This window comes from Athene cunicularia, assembly GCF_003259725.1.
Source record: "Athene cunicularia isolate RWA chromosome 13 unlocalized genomic scaffold, athCun1 chr13_part1, whole genome shotgun sequence".
In the NCBI taxonomy this organism is placed as follows: domain Eukaryota; kingdom Metazoa; phylum Chordata; class Aves; order Strigiformes; family Strigidae; genus Athene; species Athene cunicularia.
The window spans coordinates 19,388,518-19,408,263 of NW_020799117.1; the positions used below are offsets into that span (position 1 = coordinate 19,388,518).

The 19,746-nt window shown below is 43.2% G+C and overlaps 1 long non-coding RNA gene across 1 annotated transcript in view; it reads left to right on the plus strand.

The window, feature by feature from the left end:
• The window catches only part of LOC113485204, a 31,532-nt gene extending 13,306 nt beyond the window's left edge, over positions 1-18,226 (plus strand). Inside the window, exons 7-11 of the long non-coding RNA XR_003399372.1 lie at positions 2,378-2,528; positions 13,343-13,548; positions 14,977-15,104; positions 16,117-16,213; positions 17,788-18,226. This is a non-coding gene — a long non-coding RNA (uncharacterized LOC113485204). The remainder of the gene's footprint in view (positions 1-2,377; positions 2,529-13,342; positions 13,549-14,976; positions 15,105-16,116; positions 16,214-17,787) is intronic.
• Positions 18,227-19,746: the final 1,520 nt, after the last annotated feature.

The window sequence follows — 19,746 nt, forward strand, 5'->3', positions numbered from 1 at the left end:
TAGCATAGTCTTTGCGTGTTGGTCTGGGCTTAGGCTTTCTGCAGCATCCGCAGTATCTGGCCATGCAGGGTACTTGTGGAATAGGCCCTGCCTGAAAAAGTCTATCAGGAGGCTTTTGAATGTTCAAGTAGATTATGTCAAGCAGTTCCCTTTTGATCATTATTATAAAGATATTTTCAAATCATTCTGAAATAGTGATGCAAAATTTTCATTACAGACACTGTGATAATAAGCTCCTACACCATATCTTACTCCTTATCTAGAAATTCCATTATTCTGCTTTTAATTATCATTTTGACCAACTTTCAATGTACAAAGCTGTTTCTCTGGCTTATCTTATATCCTTTTAAAGCAGATGAGAAATCCAAACAGTGGCTAAGAATTTTCTGACAAAATTGTTTTTCAGGGAAAAAAAAAATCTTATTTATCAAAACTTGAACTTTTCACAGGAACATATGTTCCAGATGTCAAGAGTTGCAAAATCCATCACTTCAGGTGGTAGTTTGTTCCCAAATTTAATCATCACTGCTGTTAAAAAATGTGTGTTTCATTTCTGGTTTGAATCACTTTCATTTTTCAGCCCTTAGTCTTTCTTCTGTCTCTGCTAGATTAAAAAGTGTTGGTTGATATTTTCCCCTTGTGAAAGTATTTATCGAATCGCCCCACAATTGAGCTGTTTAAGTTTCCCAGTTACATGTTCTTCTCTCCTCATATACTTTTTATGGCTCTTTTCTGCCCCCAATCTAATCTTTCAACATCTTTAAATGTGAACATCAGAATTAGATATACTAGTGGTTTCAATGATGCTGTACCCAGAGGTTGAACGGATTCCTTATTTCTAATCACTTCTCTCATTTCATCATGCTTTTACCTTGAGCGCTTGTGGTGAGCTCCTTGCCCATTAAGACCTCTTAAGCCATAACCATTGCACTCCAAGATAGAGTTTTCTGTTCTGTAAGAGCAGCCCATATTCTCTGTTGGTTCACTGACTGCCTCTTCGTGAACTTACTCCTCTTGTACCTTGCATAATATTAAGTAGAGAGCAGCCTCTCTTCTTGGATGTTCAGGATCTAATAGTTCTGAACAGCAGTCATACTGTGTTTCTATAAATTGGTTCTCTAACCTTTTTTTTTTTCCTTTGTGCCATTATATAGATTTATTTATGAATAATAGAGGTCCCCATGTTTATTATTTCACCTCTTAAGCATTCAGTCTTCTTTCTCTGGTGACTGATGGGATAACTCTACTCGTATATTTACATTCTTACTGCCAGACAGTTTCAGTGTATAGTCTTTTCCAGTAAGAATTTTAGTCTGACTAGATTCCTTAAAACGTTTTCTTTGGTATAAAAAAAGTCTTTCACTTTTATCACTTATACTCTCTTTTCTGTAGTTTATAGCCACATACTATGGTATATCTTTCCTTCTGTATCAAAATCTGATTTTATTACCTGTGTTTTACTTCATATAGTTTTTATTTTAATTAATAAAGTTTTTATATACATGCATTTATAGCTTTTGATTTGGGGGGCACTTTTGTTTAGCTTCTTAGTTTAGTGTCATTTTGATGTAATAAAATTTCACCTATGAACTGTTCCTATCCCTGTACTAAGCTTTTTTTTCTGAACTAGTTGGATATGCAGAGTATTTTTGTTTTACCAACTCTTATCAATCTGTTTGCCCTAGCTCATGACAGATTTACCCTAACTCTCACTTAATTAAACACACCATATATGTTTTCCTTGTGAGAAGTCTGATTTCACTTTTGACTTTTGATGGAGACCATCAGCTCCTGATAGCTCTTTTTCCCCTCTGCCTAACTGGAGTTGTGCGTATAACTGGAAGGATTTCAGAGAAACTGTCAACAGTACCCTGGGGCTAAATCTTCTAGCCAGCAGTCTGACTTTGCCTTCTAGGATCCTTCACTTGCATTTTCCTTTAAAATTTGTGACATGCAGTAGGACCTCATGCTCCTCTCCAGAACTTTCTAGTGTTCACCTCGGTGTCTCATAAAAGATCCCTTCATATTCTGCTTATAAGTCAGCAAATCTCTGTCATTGCATGTGCGGCTGCTGGTGTATGCGCCTGGTATTTAAATTCCCATCAGCACAGTAGACCAAAAGTTCTCAACTGAAAATGTATTTTCAGATATAGCTTTCCTGGAGTTGTCAGCTTGCTTCTCCTCAGCTGGAAGGCAGCTTCCTGCTATGTTAATGTTATGCTGTGCTACGCTATGCTATGCTAAACTATCCATTGTGAGAGGAGGCTGAGCCTCCTTCAAGGTGAGAGGAGAGCAATCAGTCTGAGCTTGGCCTAGTCCCTCATGTCCTTTTACACTGTTTTTGTGCCTTATATTTGTTCTCTCTTTGTTTCTCTAGATTAGAAGCTCTGGCCTCAAACTGCTCTGAGTATGTGCTGTGAGAGAGCCCTGTGGGCAATGAAGACAGTAGCTGAAGCAATTACTAAAGCATTAGTGACTACCCTGGAAGCTCTTGGAAGGCAGGCAAGATCACTGAGCACTACAGAGAGGTAAACACAGTTTACTTCTTTTGAAAAAGAGAAATCAGGGAATTAGACCACTCTTCCCAGAAATAAGTCTGAAAAAGTATTATGTGATCAATTTAAAGCAAATAGAAGGTAAAAAGAAAAAAAAAAAGACATAGATTTACCAGGAATATATCATGTGATTTTACTCTTAATTTCCTTCTTTGAGAAAATAATGTCTAGTAGATAAAGAAGAGGCAGCAGATGGGACATATTTTGCTTTAGGAAAGCTTTTGAAACTGTTCCACATGATTCTTTCAGAAGCAGACTAAAGAAATATGGTCTGTATCAGTGTGCCCAGTATTTCTGGCTGGGTGAGACACTTACCTTGTTTCTGTATAAGGAAGAGACCATATGTTGCAGCCCTTCCTATAATGCGTAACTGTATTGTGCAAGTGTAGAAAAGCCAGTGCTTCCTGGGGCAGTGAGATTTATTGCTTATGTGTGGACACGTTCACATAGTGCCATGAACAGAGGCACTAAGTGGGCTCCCAGCAAAGATGGCATGCAGGGTACTCAGAATAGCCCATGCAGTGGGCAGCCTTCCTCCCTGTGGACTCTAGTCTGGATCCAGAAAGGAGCGAGGGACACAACAGCCAAACTCGTCATCCTGGCAGGCCCTGTGCAGTTCATAGCTTGAGGTTCGTAATTTAGAAGGTAGATGATATTGCTGTAATGTGGGTGGCAGTGGAGCACTGTGAGACTGGGAGGTTATTTTGACTAGAGTCCTGCTGGCATATGTCCTGGGCCCAGTTCTGTTCAGTTTTTTAATTAATGACCTACATGATTTAACAACTCACTCATAAAATTTGTGGATAAACCAAGATGCCCTCAGACTTCTCATGGTCTTGAGAAACTGGAGAAAGTGACCCAGACATTTCAGTCTCATACTGGGAGGTGTTAATAAAATATATTATTAAAAAATGGCAGGAAGTCTCATTTTCTGCAGTGATGTTGAGGCCTTTGCTGGATTTTTGTGTCGACACTTACTGCTAGAGGGAGCTGGGGTTGTGAATGATGTGAGTACCGATAACAGAGGAGTGAGCAGGAAAGAAGTTTTGAAAGTGGAATCACAGTGTTATAAATTGTCACACTACCAGACAAGCAGATCCTTAGTTGTTGGTGAGGTAGTTTTAACAAGAGAGATAAGCTATATAAATCAATGTGAAACTAGATTCCAAACTAGGTTTTAACATTCAAAAGCAATGAGGTATTTTTATAGTTGACAGTTGTGGAAACTCACCAAATAAGCAAGAGCACATGGTTCAAGATAGCAGCTTCTCTTGAGAAATAAGAAAATTCTTGTAATTTAGAAAAATGGAAGGAACTGAAATCAATAACATTGAGGAAGGAAATAGCAAAGAATGGTCTCAGCAATTAAAGTCCCAGCTAAGCAGGCCCCATGAAAAATGGGCAACTAGATCAATAAAAAATGTAGAAATATATCTATACAAATGCTGCAACTCTGAAGCTTAAAAGAGGTGAACTAGACTGTCTGATTTTAAAGGAAGTTATTGACATAATAAATGCCTCAGAAACTTGGCAGAAGGGTAGGAAACAGTAATAATAGGGAACAAATTATAGAGGAAGGCTGGAAAGGGGTACATTAGTGGTGAATCAGTGGAGAGTATGAGGAATTGTCCCTAAATGAAGTTTCAGCAGAGGACGTTTTGGAACAAATCAATAAAGTGAACAGTAAGAAAGCACCAAGATAAGATGATACTCAATCAAGAGTACTGAAAGACCTCAAACACTAGATTAAGAGAAAGCTAAATGTAGCATGAAAAGTGTCATTTAAGTTGACCACACTGCAAGAAGGATGGAAAGTGGCAAATGTGTCTTCAGCCTTGAGAAAAAGGACTCCAGGACAAATGTGGAAAACCACAGATCAGTAAATCTCACTTCCAAACTGAATAAGTGGGTAAAAACTACAATAATAAAGAAGAGAACCAGTAGACAATTTCATAAATGTGATTTATTTAGAAAAAGTCATTACAGTTTTTGCAGAAGGAGACCATGTCTCATAAATCTATTCAAACTCTTTGAAGATGTCAACAAGCTTGTAGGTAAGGCTGATCTAGTTGATAAAGTGTGTACGGACTTCCAAACAAATGTCAATAAGTCTTTCTGCAAAGACCCTTAAAGTAGTTAAGATGAGATAATAAGATGTCCTCTTGTAAGTAAGTACGATGGAGCCAAAATGAGACAAAAAGTGGGAGAAAAGATCAGTTTTCCCAATGAAAGGAGCTCTACAGCTTAGCCATGCAACTGTTTGATTTAGGACCTGTGTTTTTCAATATCTGTATAAATGATTTGGAGAGGGGGGTGTGTGTGAATGTTGCCGTGACAAGGTTTGTGGATGACACAAAATTAGCTGAAATAGTCAAATCTGACCTTGAGCAGATGGTTCTCATGACAGTGAGTGACTGTGTCAGAAATGGCATGTGAAAAATCAATGCTAATAAATGCAAAGTAGTTTGTCTGGAAATAGACATATTCAATTATATATTATACTTACTCAATTACAGATTGAACATTACGTTATTATCACGCAGAAATAGAGTTGCTGTAGGATAACTCTATGAAAACATTGATGCAGTGACCGCAGCAATAAAAAATTCAAACTGAATGAGAGAAATTTTTAGAAAAGGAAGAAAGGAAAAGAAAAACACGATTATGTGATTATGTCACTATATAAATGTTTGGCAAACCCACGTATTGATTAATATGTGCAGTTCTGTTCATCCTGTCTTCACAAAGAATAAAATAGAACTAAAAAGGATGGGTGGGAGTTATTTAGCTTGGAGATTTAGACAGCTAAATTTAGTTTTCTACCTGTAGGTGTCAATCTATGAGGTAGATATCTAAACTCCAACACTAAATCAAAGCTTTTTAATCTGACTTCCTCCCACAGAAATTGGATGAGGACAGAATGGTTTTTGTATCAGGACAGAAGATAGGCATGGGACAGGGATCTTGAGATCTCCTAGCTAGCTAGGAAACAATGAAGAGGGGATAGCTATTATTTTTAAGAATAGGAGAAGTTAAGGATACCTCATGAAATTATGAGGCATCAGGTCTAAACCAGAAAGTCATACATTCTCGTATAACTTATTAAATTGTAGAACTTACTGCCAGAGACTGTTGTGTAGGTCAAAAGTATAAATGAATTAAGAATTTCTGGAAGGCTGATGGGTAGTCAGTGTCCTGCCAAACAGAATTATGAAGACTCATTCAACTGTCAGAAGCCAGGTAGAGGTACATGGAAAGGGCTCCGAGGCAGCTAAGTAGGACAATAAAGACTATTTCTAGGCCAGAACAGAAATCGTGAGTGAGAAACTGGTGTGCACCCCACCAATAGCTCTTCTTGTGGTCAATGGGACACTATGAAGAGAGAACCACAACTGGGATCTTGGGAGCAGAAAGTGTGGTATACTCCAACGTAAACTTTGGGGGAAGGAGAGCAAGAGGGAGGGAGAGAAATCCTGTGCAGAAATTTTAGAAAATGAGGGAGAGTAATGATAAACATATAGCCATTAGTACAGGTAATGTCCAGAACATGGAAACAAGAAGCAGTGTTCATAGCTCATGATCTTCAGCACCTCAGAGTTGACTGAAGGAAGAAAATCCTAGAAGGCACTAGCAGTACAGCTCTTCCCAGGGCTTGCAGCTGGTTACACTCCTGCCTGGGACTTGAAATGCAGGTACTAGAATTCACTTGCTAAATCTAGTCTCTAGTAGAGCAATACTCTAGTGGTTTTTGAAGACTTAAATAGCTAACAAACACATTCAGCCCAGCTTATCTCACTCTGTCCAAACTCCCTGGGTTTCACTGGCCAGCAGTGTTTCAGTCGTTACTGAAGTTGCAGATGGGATCCTGAATGCAATCAGTAGTGACCCAAACATGGCCAGTTTGGGTGGATTGTCTCAGAGGAATAGCTAACAAGATATGCAGGGCTATGGAGTAAGGCTGGAGAACATCTCCAGCTCTCTGATGTGGGGGAGAACTGAATTATGAATGTGGCCACCGCTGTAGATAAGTTTAGTTTATTATAAAGCTGTGTATAGTGGCCCCAAACTTTCCTCTTTCAATCCTTCTTTCACTTTCCATTTTGTTTGGGTATATTTTCATTACTCATTTTGTGCTTTAGAAAAATACTTGTTTCTGTTTTGAGTTACTCTGCTGGCTGTCCCTAGGGTATCTCCACCTGGCTCTTACATGGCTGCAGGTATTTTCTGTGTGCTTGGGTAGCCATGAATTTGACTTCACAGAGCTCAGAAGGACTCGGAGTACTCTGGAAAGCAGTATTGCTCATCTGCAGGGTGCAAACTCAGAAGATGATGATTTAATTAGATTGGTAGCACTACTTAAAAGCAAAATTGGAATCTAATGCAGCTGTCTTTTAAAATACACTTCAGTGTTACTTAAGAAGCCCATAATAACATAGAAGTGGAAACCTTTAAATGAGGGTAAATTTGATGGCAACTTTTATATCCTTTATTGTAAAGCATGCCAAGCTGCTACATGGTAAAATCCATTAGTACTTTACAGATTTTTTTATTTTTTTAAATCTGAAACTATTCATTAGCTCAAAGTGAAACTTACTGTAAGAAAGTTCTGGTGGGAGTTGCTGTAGCTGACTGAGGAAGTACCATCCTCTCCCAGAACAATCCAAGGGCCTGAGCCTCATGTCCACGTGTCTGGTAGCAAAACACTGCAGCGTCCTGCTCCTACATGAAATTTCTGCTTTATTAAGCATCTCAACCAAAGGCCATAATTACAAGTGCATTTCTTCCAATGCCAGTATGAGACTTAAGCAGTTCGTGCTCCTTTCTGTCCCCAGTCCCTTCTGATCATGCTGAGGCTGCCCAGGAATCTGGGACAGAGAATGAGGCTGCCTAAAAAATGCTTTTCCCAAAACAGGGCTATTCTAACCTGGGATCCACCTTGATCCACTTTTGTATGTAGCCCTAACACAGTTGTACTGTCACAACCGTGAGGCTGTCACAGGAGTTTCTTATACTGGCATAGCCTCTGAAAGGAAATGATTTGTAATTACACACAAAAAAGAGTGCTCTGAGTGAGTAATCTCGGAGCTTTGGTATGCATATGTATGTTCTTCAGTCTCTGGGTAGGGATGATCTGCTTTACATGAGTGCTTGTCACCGTAGCAGGACTTTGAGCTTACTGCCTGATGCTCCGTTTGAATTCTGTGACCGCAGGATTGTTCCGAGCATTTCTTGCCTTTTCTGACCTAGAAAATATTTACTTATTTTTTTATAAAGCAGAACTGCTATCCCTGGAAAAATTTAATAAGGTATTTTGGTGCCTGTCAGGGAGTTGCCAATGGAAATCAGGGTCAAAACGGTAGCATGGTTCTGGACTTAATTAGATAGGCTGCTCTTGTGGGGAGAAGTTATTTTAAAGAGTTGGACACTGGGGAATTTTATGCATTGAGTTAAGAAGAAAGCAGCTTTAAAATTTGTTTCTCTGTTTCCTAGAAAATGAGTTTTCTACATGGTTTTGGATTGTTCAGCTAAATGGTTCTGTTTTTTATGATATGTTTGACAACATATTTGTTACGTCCAGACACAGAATGTTAGAATTAATCAAAACTGAAATATTTATGGAGAAAGCCATTTCACGTCCATCTTTGTCATGAGACTGGCTGCTCTGATAGGGATTAGAGGTTGTTACACTAATGACTTAAACTTTTGTCTCGTTGCCAGAGCAGTTTCCCAATTTAGAACCTTTTCTTCTGATTAATATTTGTATTCCTCCTACAATTCCTCTTCTTATAGGAACTCGTACTGGGAATTATTCCAGACCTACATAATGTCTCTGAAATCTTTTTATCCCTCTGTTTGCTGATCAGTGAAAAGGATTTTAATGCCAGGTTAGGTAATCGAGATAAATCCTAACTTCATCTAACTTTATCCCTCGACCATGTCTTGGATATTCTAGAAACATTTTTTGTGATCCATAAATAAATTCACATAGGATTTTGATTAATCTTTATTTTGCTCTTCTTTTTTCAGTGAAGCCTCATTACATTAAATGGGAGATCACACAGAGTGTATTACAACTTCCACTATGCACTAGTTTTAGTGCAACAGTTTTTTGGGGGGTTGAAAATATCAGTAAGTTCCAAAAACAGAGTTTTGTGCACAGCTGGACATGTATAAAGTATTTTAGTACTATCCTGAATGGCTTCCAATAGCTGATAACGCTTTCTAGCACCATTCAGTTGTTTGAATTTGCTTATGTAGTAGTACAAAGTATACACTAATTTAATTCACTTCTAATTGCAACTTGTTACAAAGAAGAGGGAGTCAAGCTTGTTTAAAGTAGGGCTCTTGCTGGCCCTCAAAGCCAGCAAGGGCATGGATGCCTGTGTGGTGTGGGAGAGGTTGGGCTTTGGCTCAGACAGCCACATTGCAGCGCTGTGCTCCTGAATGCTACTCCCTGAGCTTCTGTGTGCCTGCTTGGAACATTACATGGCCACAAGCCAGCCACTTGCCATGCACAGTCATTGGGAGAAGCACACACCTAAGGAAAAGCTTCACAAAAACCTACATTCTGGTTGGAAAGCTATCTGACCTTGCATGTGGGCAGTAACAGGGAGCCGGGCTTGAGCCCATATCTCTTTACCCTTTTTCACTTAAACTCTCTTAACTCCAGCAGAAGGTTTCAAGCTAACAGAGAAGTCAAAGATTTCTTACCAAGAAGAAAACTTTGGTCTGAGTGACTGCCAAGTGACAAGTGTGTACATCAGAGCCATCAGATTAAATGAGCCTGGGAAAGATGGTGGCTCCAGTTTGTTAGGAGAACCCTTGACCATCCGACCAATAGATAGGATGGAAAAAACCCCTCCCTTACTTTGACCCACAGTTGCTCTTTTCTCTGATGGTTCATTGATTCCCTTTGCTTTCCTTCTCATTTAATAGATTTTTATAAATTGGGCATTTGCAGATCTGCTGCTATTAACATTCAGTGTTAGTGGACCCGAGAGCTTCTCTGCCGACGATGCTGGAGCTTCTGAGCCTGCTGATTTAAAAATGTTCATTGCTGATAGATTCTAACATCTCTCTCGGTTACTAATAGTCTGGAAAGTATTTCATCATCTTCAAGCAATGAAAGCAAATCATCCTTCTTTCCAAATACCAACAGTCTGAACACTTCTGCATTTTCTGCATAATCCTTCACAATTCTCCTGTCTGCACCAAGCAGTGACCCTGTACTGTTGCTAGGATTTCTTTTGCAAACACAACTTTCTTGTGCTAAGCTCTGTCAGCCATGGATTTTATTCTGAGGTTTCTTTGTTTCGTGCTTCTGTTCATCTAGGTCAGGAGTTTTCCTGGCTATTGATTTACAACTAGTTATATGCAGTGCTAGTGTTTGACATTTCTGTCTTTGTTTTTCTTTGTTGATATCACTACTAAACTTTAACCATGTGAGTCAATTGGTTTAAGATTTTGTCTTGAGATCTGACTCGGTCTGACGTTTTTCACATTTTTTTAGTGTCAGCTAAAACGGCAAACATATTAAGAAAAATATACCATTTTTCCAATGTTTTAAATAACCTTTGTAATATATGCTTAATATTGAAATTATATATATATATAAAGAAACCCAATAGAAATGCTATATAGTCCACTTTTGCCAAGTGGACTTTATATTATTTATATAATATAAAAAATATATATATTTGTATTTTCTAAATATTTATATAAATATATAAAATATATAAATATATATATTTAATATAGCATCTTAATATTTAAATTAAGGGCTTGAAATTTCAGAAAGAAATAACCCTGGTGAAAGTTGTGCCTTTTTTCTTTTCCTTTGGAATCTGACATGACCTGAGTCTCTCGCCATGTCAGTCTATGTATGTTCAGCTGAGACTTGCTAGCGCTCAGCTATGTATTCCACAGAGACCTTGTCCAGCAACAAGCACCACTCCTGTCTTCAGGCACAAGCAAGATTTTACCTGCAGTGCACAGCAGAGGAGCCGGTGCGTGCCAGCAGACCTCAGAAGCAAGGTGAGCGGGAGGACTTAGGAGGTAAACAGATACAAGGTAGGAAGAGATGCAAGAATATCTGGACACATACAGGTGGGCCAGGGAACATCTACAGGGTAGAGGTGGAAAGATCAGTGCTCATTCCGTTCAAGTGTGTTGCCTGTTCAGAATGTGGAAGGGATCCCAGCACCACACAGTTCCTCCTGTGCAGGTCTGGCATCAAATAGATACATGAAACCACCAGCACAGCATGTGCGTTCAGACTCAGTCTACTTAAGGTCTTTATAAAGGATGACAGCGTCATACTCTTACCAGTAACCTCATTATTTGTAGATATCAGGTCACAGAAGAGGATGAAGATACCAGAATGAGGTCATCTTTAGCAGCAGTATCTGGGGAAGACCTCTGTCCAGGCAGGGCTCCCTCCATCTATAGAGGCATCAACATCAGCAGGGCTGGAGGTAGGGCAAGTAGTAAAAGAGGGCTTGTAGATTATGGCATGATCACTGAAATTCAGGTGGCAAATCTGCCCTCTCTTTCAAAAGCTGTTAATGTTCTCTAGACTCTTGTATACCTTGTGCTTCATCACCATATGTCAGAGATCCTCATTCCTCCGTCAGAGCTGTTCTCACTTGTTCACACCAGCCTCCTCACCTCACTGTGCCGTCCCTGGATGGAATGTATGGGCAGGGAAATATGCAGAATACATCCATGTAGAGCTACACGCATGTAGCTAATCCTACAGGAAGTAACAAAGCCCTGCCATAGTGCTGTATCCTCTCTGTCTCTTTACTTGTGTTTGCTTTGGACTATGAATTTTGGTGACTGTAGACGATGAACTGACAATTCAGAAAATTATCCAGAAAAAGGATATATATTTATCCTATGCTGTAAGATTTTTCCATAGCACCCACTACAGGTCAGAAGATGTGAGCAGAGAGAGTTCATAGCCCTTTGATTTGTCCGAGTGGGATGGTTTTTGTTTCTTTGTACCTTAAAGCCCAGTGTTTTTCTTTTCTCATAACTACAGTTACAGCATTTTCTATCTGAAGGGCTTTTCCTTAGTGAACCTTTCTCTTGTACTCGCACCACTGTATCTCTTCGTTATTAGCAGATGGTGCATGAGTCCCAGTTCTTTCTTTCCATCTTTTCTGCCAAGAGATCTCTGGTGCCTAGGCATATTTTGTGGCTATTTAATCTTGCACTACTTTTCTTTCCGTGATTTTGATTAATTTTATCCATGTACATAAAATTATTTTGTGAGTGATGCTTTCCACAAAAAAAATGTTGAAAGTTAGGTTTACTAACCTGATTCCAGTTAAAACATTTCATGCTCCCTTTTTTTCAAATTTGAACTTCATTATTATTTTTCTGTAATTATAAGTACCCAGCATTCTGCTAGTTCACGTGGCACCAAATGACACAAGGTTGCTTTGGAGTGCTCCAGCGAGTGTCTTCTGGGGAATATTGAAATTCTATGGAAACAACATGAGAACCATTATCTGAAACAGCCTCTTCAGGCAAACCATATGGGGTGAAAATATTCTGCACTGCTTCGATAATCCAAGCACAGATATGTTCACTGGTAACTCTGCAGTAAGCATCAGTCATTTGCTTTGTCTGTGCAGTATTAATGAGCCATTTCAATAGACAGCAGGTTTCAACTATATTTCCTGCATATTCATGTTGCTTCCTCCAAGTTGCTTCAAAACTCTTTCCACTAGATTAACTAGAAGGTGCAGTTATTCTGTCAAGTGCTGGGGTACTGAAGACATGGACCATCCTGTCCTTTCCAGTCTTGGCTGAACACTGGGGCTAGTGGTTGGAAGAGAGATGGTGTACTAGGCACGCTGCCTTTGCTGTGCCTTTTTCCAGCAGGGAGGCTTTGCTGCTGCTTCCAGCACTGTTTGCTGGGACTACTTTTTTCTATGCACGTAAAACCTCCTTATTGCTTTCTGGTTCATCTCTCATACAGGGGTTGTGGTTTTTAGCAAGTAATGGAGCCTTAAGACACTTTTTGCAGATGAGCACACGTTATTCTGGCAGAGGAGTGAGAATATGCAAAACCCAGAATAGGAAGCGCAGAGGGAAGAGTTGTACATTTTGACTAGTCTGATTTGTGCTGTGCCCGTAAGCATCTCTATGTGATGCTGTTGTGATGTGGTCACAGGAGCTGAAACACTCACACATTGGTCTGGGTACCTACAGAGCCTCCCCATGCATGAATACAGCATTTTCCATGGGACATAAAAGTTAAAAAAAATTCATACACAAGTTTTGAAAACCATAGCACACACAGAGGGGGGCACTGAAAGCCAAACAGAGGGCTCTGGTTAGTACTAAAAGCCACATGGAAGGCTTCAGGGGCACCAAAAGTCACTTGAAATTTAAGAAATACTTTAAATTACTCCTTTTTCTCTTTGTGGGCATTCAGAAACACAGTCCTTGCTTAATCTTTGTGCCTGATTCTGATAGCTACATGGAGGTTAACCTGCTCAGCAGCTTAAAAATTACAAATAGATTGGTAAGGTTACTTACAGGTCTTTCTACAGAAAGACTCTCACCCCACAAATCTTGAACTAACCACTTCCCAAGTGAGGGAACTCATATATTTAAACAGAACCAGAAGGATAATTAAAAGAGACTGGAGGTTGCCAGCACCAACTAGATTGGCTGAGGTGCTGGTAGATGTTGGGGGGAGGTGGTGGAAAGAGGGGTTTAAAATTTGATCTTTTTTTTTTTTTTTAAATTCTACATCTGTTCTACCGAAAAAGAGTAGAAAGTGAACGTGCTATTTCTCTAGCAGGATGGAGCCAGTGGTGCCATGGTTGAGGGGAAGCAAAGGATGGCAGCTGAGGGTTGGAGGAAACAGCCACATTCTCGAGCTGAGTTTGTGGCTGTGATTGTGCCAGGGTTGCTGGAGAAGGAGCCAGGCTGGCTGAGTGCTGCTGTGCCCCTGGAGCTGGTGGAAGAGCTGTAGGTGAGGGTGTTTTTCTTCTTTTTGGGGAACAATCTACTGAAGGGGAAGAGCACAGACTAATGAATATCACAGATATCTGTAAGTCTGTCCTGCACCCTTTTAAGTCCTTGTATTTCTTTGTATGTATTGTTAGAAGCAAGTTTTATTGTATTGCCTTTTCCTTCTCTGTAAAAAATGAACTGGTAACATTGCATGGTCTCGCCTCTAAGGCCTTGCTGTCTGGCCTCTTTTCTCACATCAGTCGATGCCCTGCCCCAAGTGCCACTGCCCCTCTGGAGCAGGTACAACATCAGGTGGCCATGCTGGCCCTTTTCTTTCTGTTTCTGGAAACTTCAATAATTTTAAGTATCTTTCCTTGGAGCTGGAGCAGCTTCTCTGTTCCCAGGGACTGGCTTGCCACAGGCACTTGCCCAGGGCTGCCGGTTTGGAGGACAGCTGCAAGGGCTTTTTGCATCCTGTGCTGTGGTGTGAAGCACACTCCCTGACTCAGGCTCTTTGGCCCCCTCACCTTTTTGTCTAGGGTTTGTCTTCAGGTGCTGTAGAGGTGCCTGGTCTCTGCAGAATGTTTCAAATGTGCTGGTGAAGAGCGTGGGGGCTGTAGTGCCAGGGTTTCAGGGGGGCTGCAAAGAGATTGCTGGTATGTTACTCTTCCCAGCTTGACTCAGGAGATGGGGAGTTTCATTCCTCTGTGTGTGTGATCACTTGGTCCTCTGTTAGGGTCTGTGGGCATTTTTGGGTTGCAGGGATATGTGGCAAAGAGGAGGGTGGATGAGCCTGGGAGCACTTGTACCAGGAGCGTTAGCCTGTTCTCCAAAAAAGGGCTGTTGGTCTGGTTCCCAAAATGGGAATGGAGCCACCAAGGGCAGCGTTGCACTGGAGGAGGAGAGCTTCTGGTTGCTGGGCCTGAGCTCTGCAGCACCTGGTGTGCAGGGACCACACAGAGACTGGCTGGAAGTGGGGTGCCTGTGGTCACGAGGGCCCTGATAGCAGGGGGTATCCCTGTGCAAAGACTGAGATATGCTGCTGCTGTTGGTCCCTGCCCAAAAATCCCCCCCGTGTGTGGCTTCTGGAGGAAGAGGAGAGATAAAGTGCATGCTTGTTCCTGCCCTGGTGTGGGGATGATTTGTGGTCCCTGCACATATATCCCCTGTGGGTCTGTGGGGCAGGGTGCATGGTGGGTGTGAAGCTCTGCACAAGACACAAGCGATGTGCCATCAGGTGGGGCATGGTGCATGCTATTCGCTGTCAGGGCATTTTGGGAAGCTGCTGGGATTTTGGGTTTTTCGTCAGCAGTGAGCCAGTTCCCAAACAGCATTTGTTAGGTTGGAGTTTTCAGGGCAGGAGACTGACCTGGGACCTCAGGTGTTGGACCAGACCCGTGTTGGTCTGATTGTACCCTCATTTACTCCCAAGGAGCTTTTCTTTCAGCAGAGGCATTGCTGTTTTGCCGCAATGAAGTGTCAGAAGTCCCTGGAGAGAAGCACGGGAGTGCCCTGACAATATAGGGAGCAAGGGAGTATGTGGGCACGGGCGGTGTCGGTAAGTGCCCTGAAGTGGTGAGTGGCCAAAGGTAAACACCAAGGAGGTTTTGAGGGCCTGTGTACCCCATTCCTGGCGGGTTGGCTGTGCCCACAAGGTCCAGGCAGGGGGCCCTGGAGAGGATCCCTTGCTGCTAGCCAGAGGCACAGTGATCCCAGGTGCTTTTGCAGGGCCCTCCATGACTGAGGTGGTGGCAGTGGGGGGCTGTTTTCAGGGCTCTGCCATGAAAGCAGATGTTGCACTGCAGAGGCAGGAGTATGGACTCTACCCATGGGAAAGGCTGGTGTGGGTCAAACAATCAGGAGCACAGTTAAATCTGAAGAGTTTGTTTCCCAGTCAGTGTTTGAGAGGAGCACCCAGAAGGCCTGGTGCCTCCCTCTCAGGGGTGCGAGGGCTGCAGGGGGGCTGCCCTCCAGGGGATCAGCTGCTGAGCTAAGCCTGTTTGGAGCAGGTTTGGCTTCTGGACTGTGATCATCTTCGTGGGGCTGGGGTTGTATGTCAGCTGGCTGTAACTAAAGGTAGCAGCTGGCTTGGCCTTCCCTTGTCAGATGCTCTTAGTGGTAGATAAAAGCTTTTTCTGATCATTCTAGTTCTCATGTCTGGCAAGGGTTTTATAAATGGCAAAGACTGCCACTGTGGGTCAGCCTTTTGGGAAGTCTTTCTCATCCATCTACCCCAGGAGCAGGTTGGCAAACCATCTTCCTTTCCTAAATGTGCTGGCAAGAACAGGCATCTCTGTGCTTGAACTACAACCCACTCAAGGTGGCAATTGTGTTCCTGTGGCTGCCCTGTGCTCTCGGATGAGCTTTGGCAGAGATTTTGCCTTGCCCAGCTGTGGCTGAAGCTCTAGCTCCTGCTGTGTGTGAAGTGAAGCCCTGGGCCTTGGCTGGGCTGCTGGAGCAAGGGGGCACAAATCCAGTGTGTACATTTGCACACCTGCTTCTGCTTGGGTGAAAACAGGGGCTTGAGTCCTATTTGTAAACTGTCTGGAGTTTCTATTCCTGCTATTTCTCTGTTTTATTTTCCTAGGTGCTCATTGCTAAGAATAATTGCTATTTCACCTCTTGCCTGCCCTCCACCAGCTGCTTGGGGCCACCATTTTAGACTTCAGCTTGAGCTGCAAAGAGTAAGTGACCTTGTTTTCCAGCGACCCTGTTTGAAGGAGCAGGAAGTGGATTTTGCCTTCAGTTACCCCTTAAGGAGCTGCTATGGGAGGAAAGGGCCTGTGTTTGCCAGGTCTCCACAGCCCTCACTGGGAAGCCATGCCGCAGGAAGTGCTGAGCAGGAATCAAACATTATAGCAACATGCTGGGTTGGTTTTGCTCTTGGAAATAAAAAGTAGAGCAAGCCACAACTGAGACAAGGTGACTTTCAGTTTATTCAATGCATTGTTTACTTAATGCCTGGTAACAGATCTCTGGAGCAGACCTTGCCCTGCTCCTCATCCTCAGCTTGTCCCACAGCTTCTACATCAGAAAGAACTTGTTGCTTTGCTGGTGGAGCTAAAAGGGGCAGCCAACAGCTGTCTTGCTGAGGCAGCTCATTTCCTTGCAGTGCGTAAGTGCCAGAAGGGGCTTTTCATCTGCTTTCACAGATGCTCCCTTCAGCCTAGCTTGCTCTTTACTCTATTTCAGCAAGGGCCCAGCAAACACAGCTCCAGCTGTTTGAAGTCCTTGTTCCAATGTGCTTCATAAATTTTGCCATTAAATGGAGGGTAGAAAGTGTTTATTCAGGGGAAGGATAGTAGGACACCTGAAAAGACAAAGAGTACCCCAACTTAATTGGAAGTTGAACAGTGTTCACTGCAGAGACTGAGCGGAGTGAGGGCAGAAAACCTGAGTGGCTTTTTTGTGCCAACACTATTCATACCAGCTGGGGAGCAAAGCCTGGCAGCATTGGCTGCTCCGGTTGAGCCTAGCCCACCTCTGCACATAAGTTTCATCTTGTTACTCTTTAAGAGAAGTCTCTTCATTTGTAAGAAAGCCTTTCAGAGAAGCCTCTAAAAAGATTTGCTTTACAGGGTAATGAGATGAGGTGTAACTGCAGAGGTGGGTGGGGGCCAGGCCCCAGCAGAGAAATTGCCAGAATGGGGCAAGTCCCTTCCAGAGTGGCTGAGGCAGGGGGTGACAGTGGCTGTGAGACCTTACTCTGCAGCCCAAATGAGTTGTGTGAGGATAAAAATGCCGCTCAGGTTTTCTGTCTCCACACAACCCAGGCTCTGCAGCGACTGTTGTATTTTTGGAGTTGTTTGCATCTGGTACAGAAACTGGCTAATTGCAGCATGACTCATAGGCAGGACATTGCTCTGCTTGGGGAGCTAATACCAGGGCAGAACCACCAAGGCTTTGTCCTTCCAGGATGCTGCTACCAACTAATGCAGCTGAGGTCAAAATGTGTCTCTTCCTAACCAATACATCTCTTCAGGCTGAATCACCACTTTGCTCTTGAGAAGAGCTCAAATATAGAAGTGTAGGAACTTAGTTGTGTCTCCTACTACCTAAACCTCCCAAAGAGGCAGCTGCTGCTTTACCTACTTCCTCAGGGACAGGCAGCCAGTGCCTGCTGGAAGTACCAGGCAGGATCACAGAAGCTTCTTCCTCAGACAGGGACACTGGAGGGGCTCATCCTGTCTCTGGGGAGAAGGTGGGGCTGTGTGCATGTCCAGGCTGCCTGGATGAATTTCTGCTCTCATTTTCCCAGTGCAGGATGTGCTACAAAGAAAACAAAATGGCTTCATTGCCCCCATCCTGCCTCTTTTCCTTGGGCACCCAGCCCTTGGCCAAAGCGTTCTCAGACTGAAGCAAGGAGTGTGTCTCCCCTGCCCATTACCCAGGCTTTTCTGGGAAAATGAGATTTGAGAGGCACCAGCTCCACCCAGCAACCTTTCCATGCCACTAGCTGCAGGAAAACCAAAACACTACAGCTAACCTGTATTTGGCTGCTAAAAAACAGGTAAAGCAAAGAAGTGAAAAGCTGTGATGGAGGTTTGGGAGAGCCTTCCCCTCTTCCTTTGCTCACGCACACAAATGGGCTGCCTTGGGCTCTGATCCTGCAAGGAACCTGCCCTGGCTAGGGAAGGCAGTCCCAGAAAACAGCACAAGGGAGTTTTATTTGTTCTTTGCTTAACATTTTCTCTGACCTCCAGTGCTGGGCTCTGCAGTGAAGACAGGATCTGTACCAGGCAGGACGTAGGCTCCAGGGGGTCATGTCTGAAAGGACCATATCCACAGGAGATACCTGGAGCCAGTGGCCACACAGCACTGACATCTGAGATGATTTCTAACATGACTTTTAACTGAGTGATTCAATTTGACGCCACCTTCCCTCACTGCAGAGCAAAACCCTTCACACCACAGCAGCCTCCTGGGTGCTGTTCCTGGGGTGAGTCCTGGTTCCCCTCCCCTGGAGCAGGTCCAGCTCTCATCCTGCCCTTCTGCTTCAGGCCAGCTCATTGGTAAATGGCTTAAAAAGATGTGTCCCCACATCCTGTCACCATGCAGATGGCTGCTAGACCGTGGGTCCTGCCCTTCCTTCACTGATAGTCTGATAGTCCTGAGGACCTACAGAGCACATAGAGGGCTCCTGAGGGCACCAAAGCACATGGATTTCCAGGGATGGAGGGCACCTAAAAGCAGATTGAAGGCTCTGGAGCACTCCAGAAGGCACACTGAGGCCCTTGAGGGAAAAGAAACAGAGGGGCTCAGGGGTGCCCAAAACCACCCCAAGGGGCACTGTTGGAACAGAAGGACAACAGAGCCGTGCTGGTTTTCCTCTCACCTCTCCAGCTAGCTAGGGAATCACAAAAGCAAGCCAAGAGGCTGAGAGAACTGTAGGGGAGACAGAGGGATTCAGAGCACTGAAAAGCAAATGGAGGGATTTCAGGGGCCCTTGTGGCACCAAAAAATGTTCACAGGGATGGGGGAGCACCATAAAAGGACAGAAGCTTCTGGGAACATCAGAGGGGCACCAAAACCAAATTAGTTTCATATGTAAGAGACCTGGCTCTTTTTTTTTTTTTTTTTTTTGAGTCCTATATTTGTCCTTTCGCTTCCGTGCACTGGCATCCAGGTTTCAGATGAATTTCACGGTGCATAAGCATTCCAGGAGAATTTCCTTCTTGTCCGTGCTATGGAAGAGAAACGCTCCCGTTTCCACTCGGATCTTACAATGGCTGTCAGTGACAAAACATTCCCAAATCCTCTCATTTATCAAATGGCCAATCCTGTTAACAGCTTAAGAAACATAATTACCTGCAATCTCTTCTGCTATTCATTTTATGCCTACACTTCCCTCTCTCTGGCAGTTTACCAGCAGGCAAGGCAAGAGCTGGCGCATGGCTGCAGCCAGAGAGTACTTCAGCAATGCAATTTTCTCTAATCACCTGCACGGTGATCACAGGAGTTTTGCCTCCCTGTTTGTGGCAGCAAGGAGCTGATGAGTGAGGAAGACACACGACCAAAAGCAGTGGCTGACAGGCCGTCAGTTGTGCGTAGGTTTCCAGGCATTGCTACATTTTAAGTGCTGTTCCATCCGTGTGGTGGGAACGTCATTGATTAGGATATGCTTTTAGGGCATGGGAAATGGCATCCAGACTGACTTGCCTGGGTTTTATGTGTGGACAGGTGGGCTCAGAGAAGCAGCAAGAGAGGCTGGTGCAGG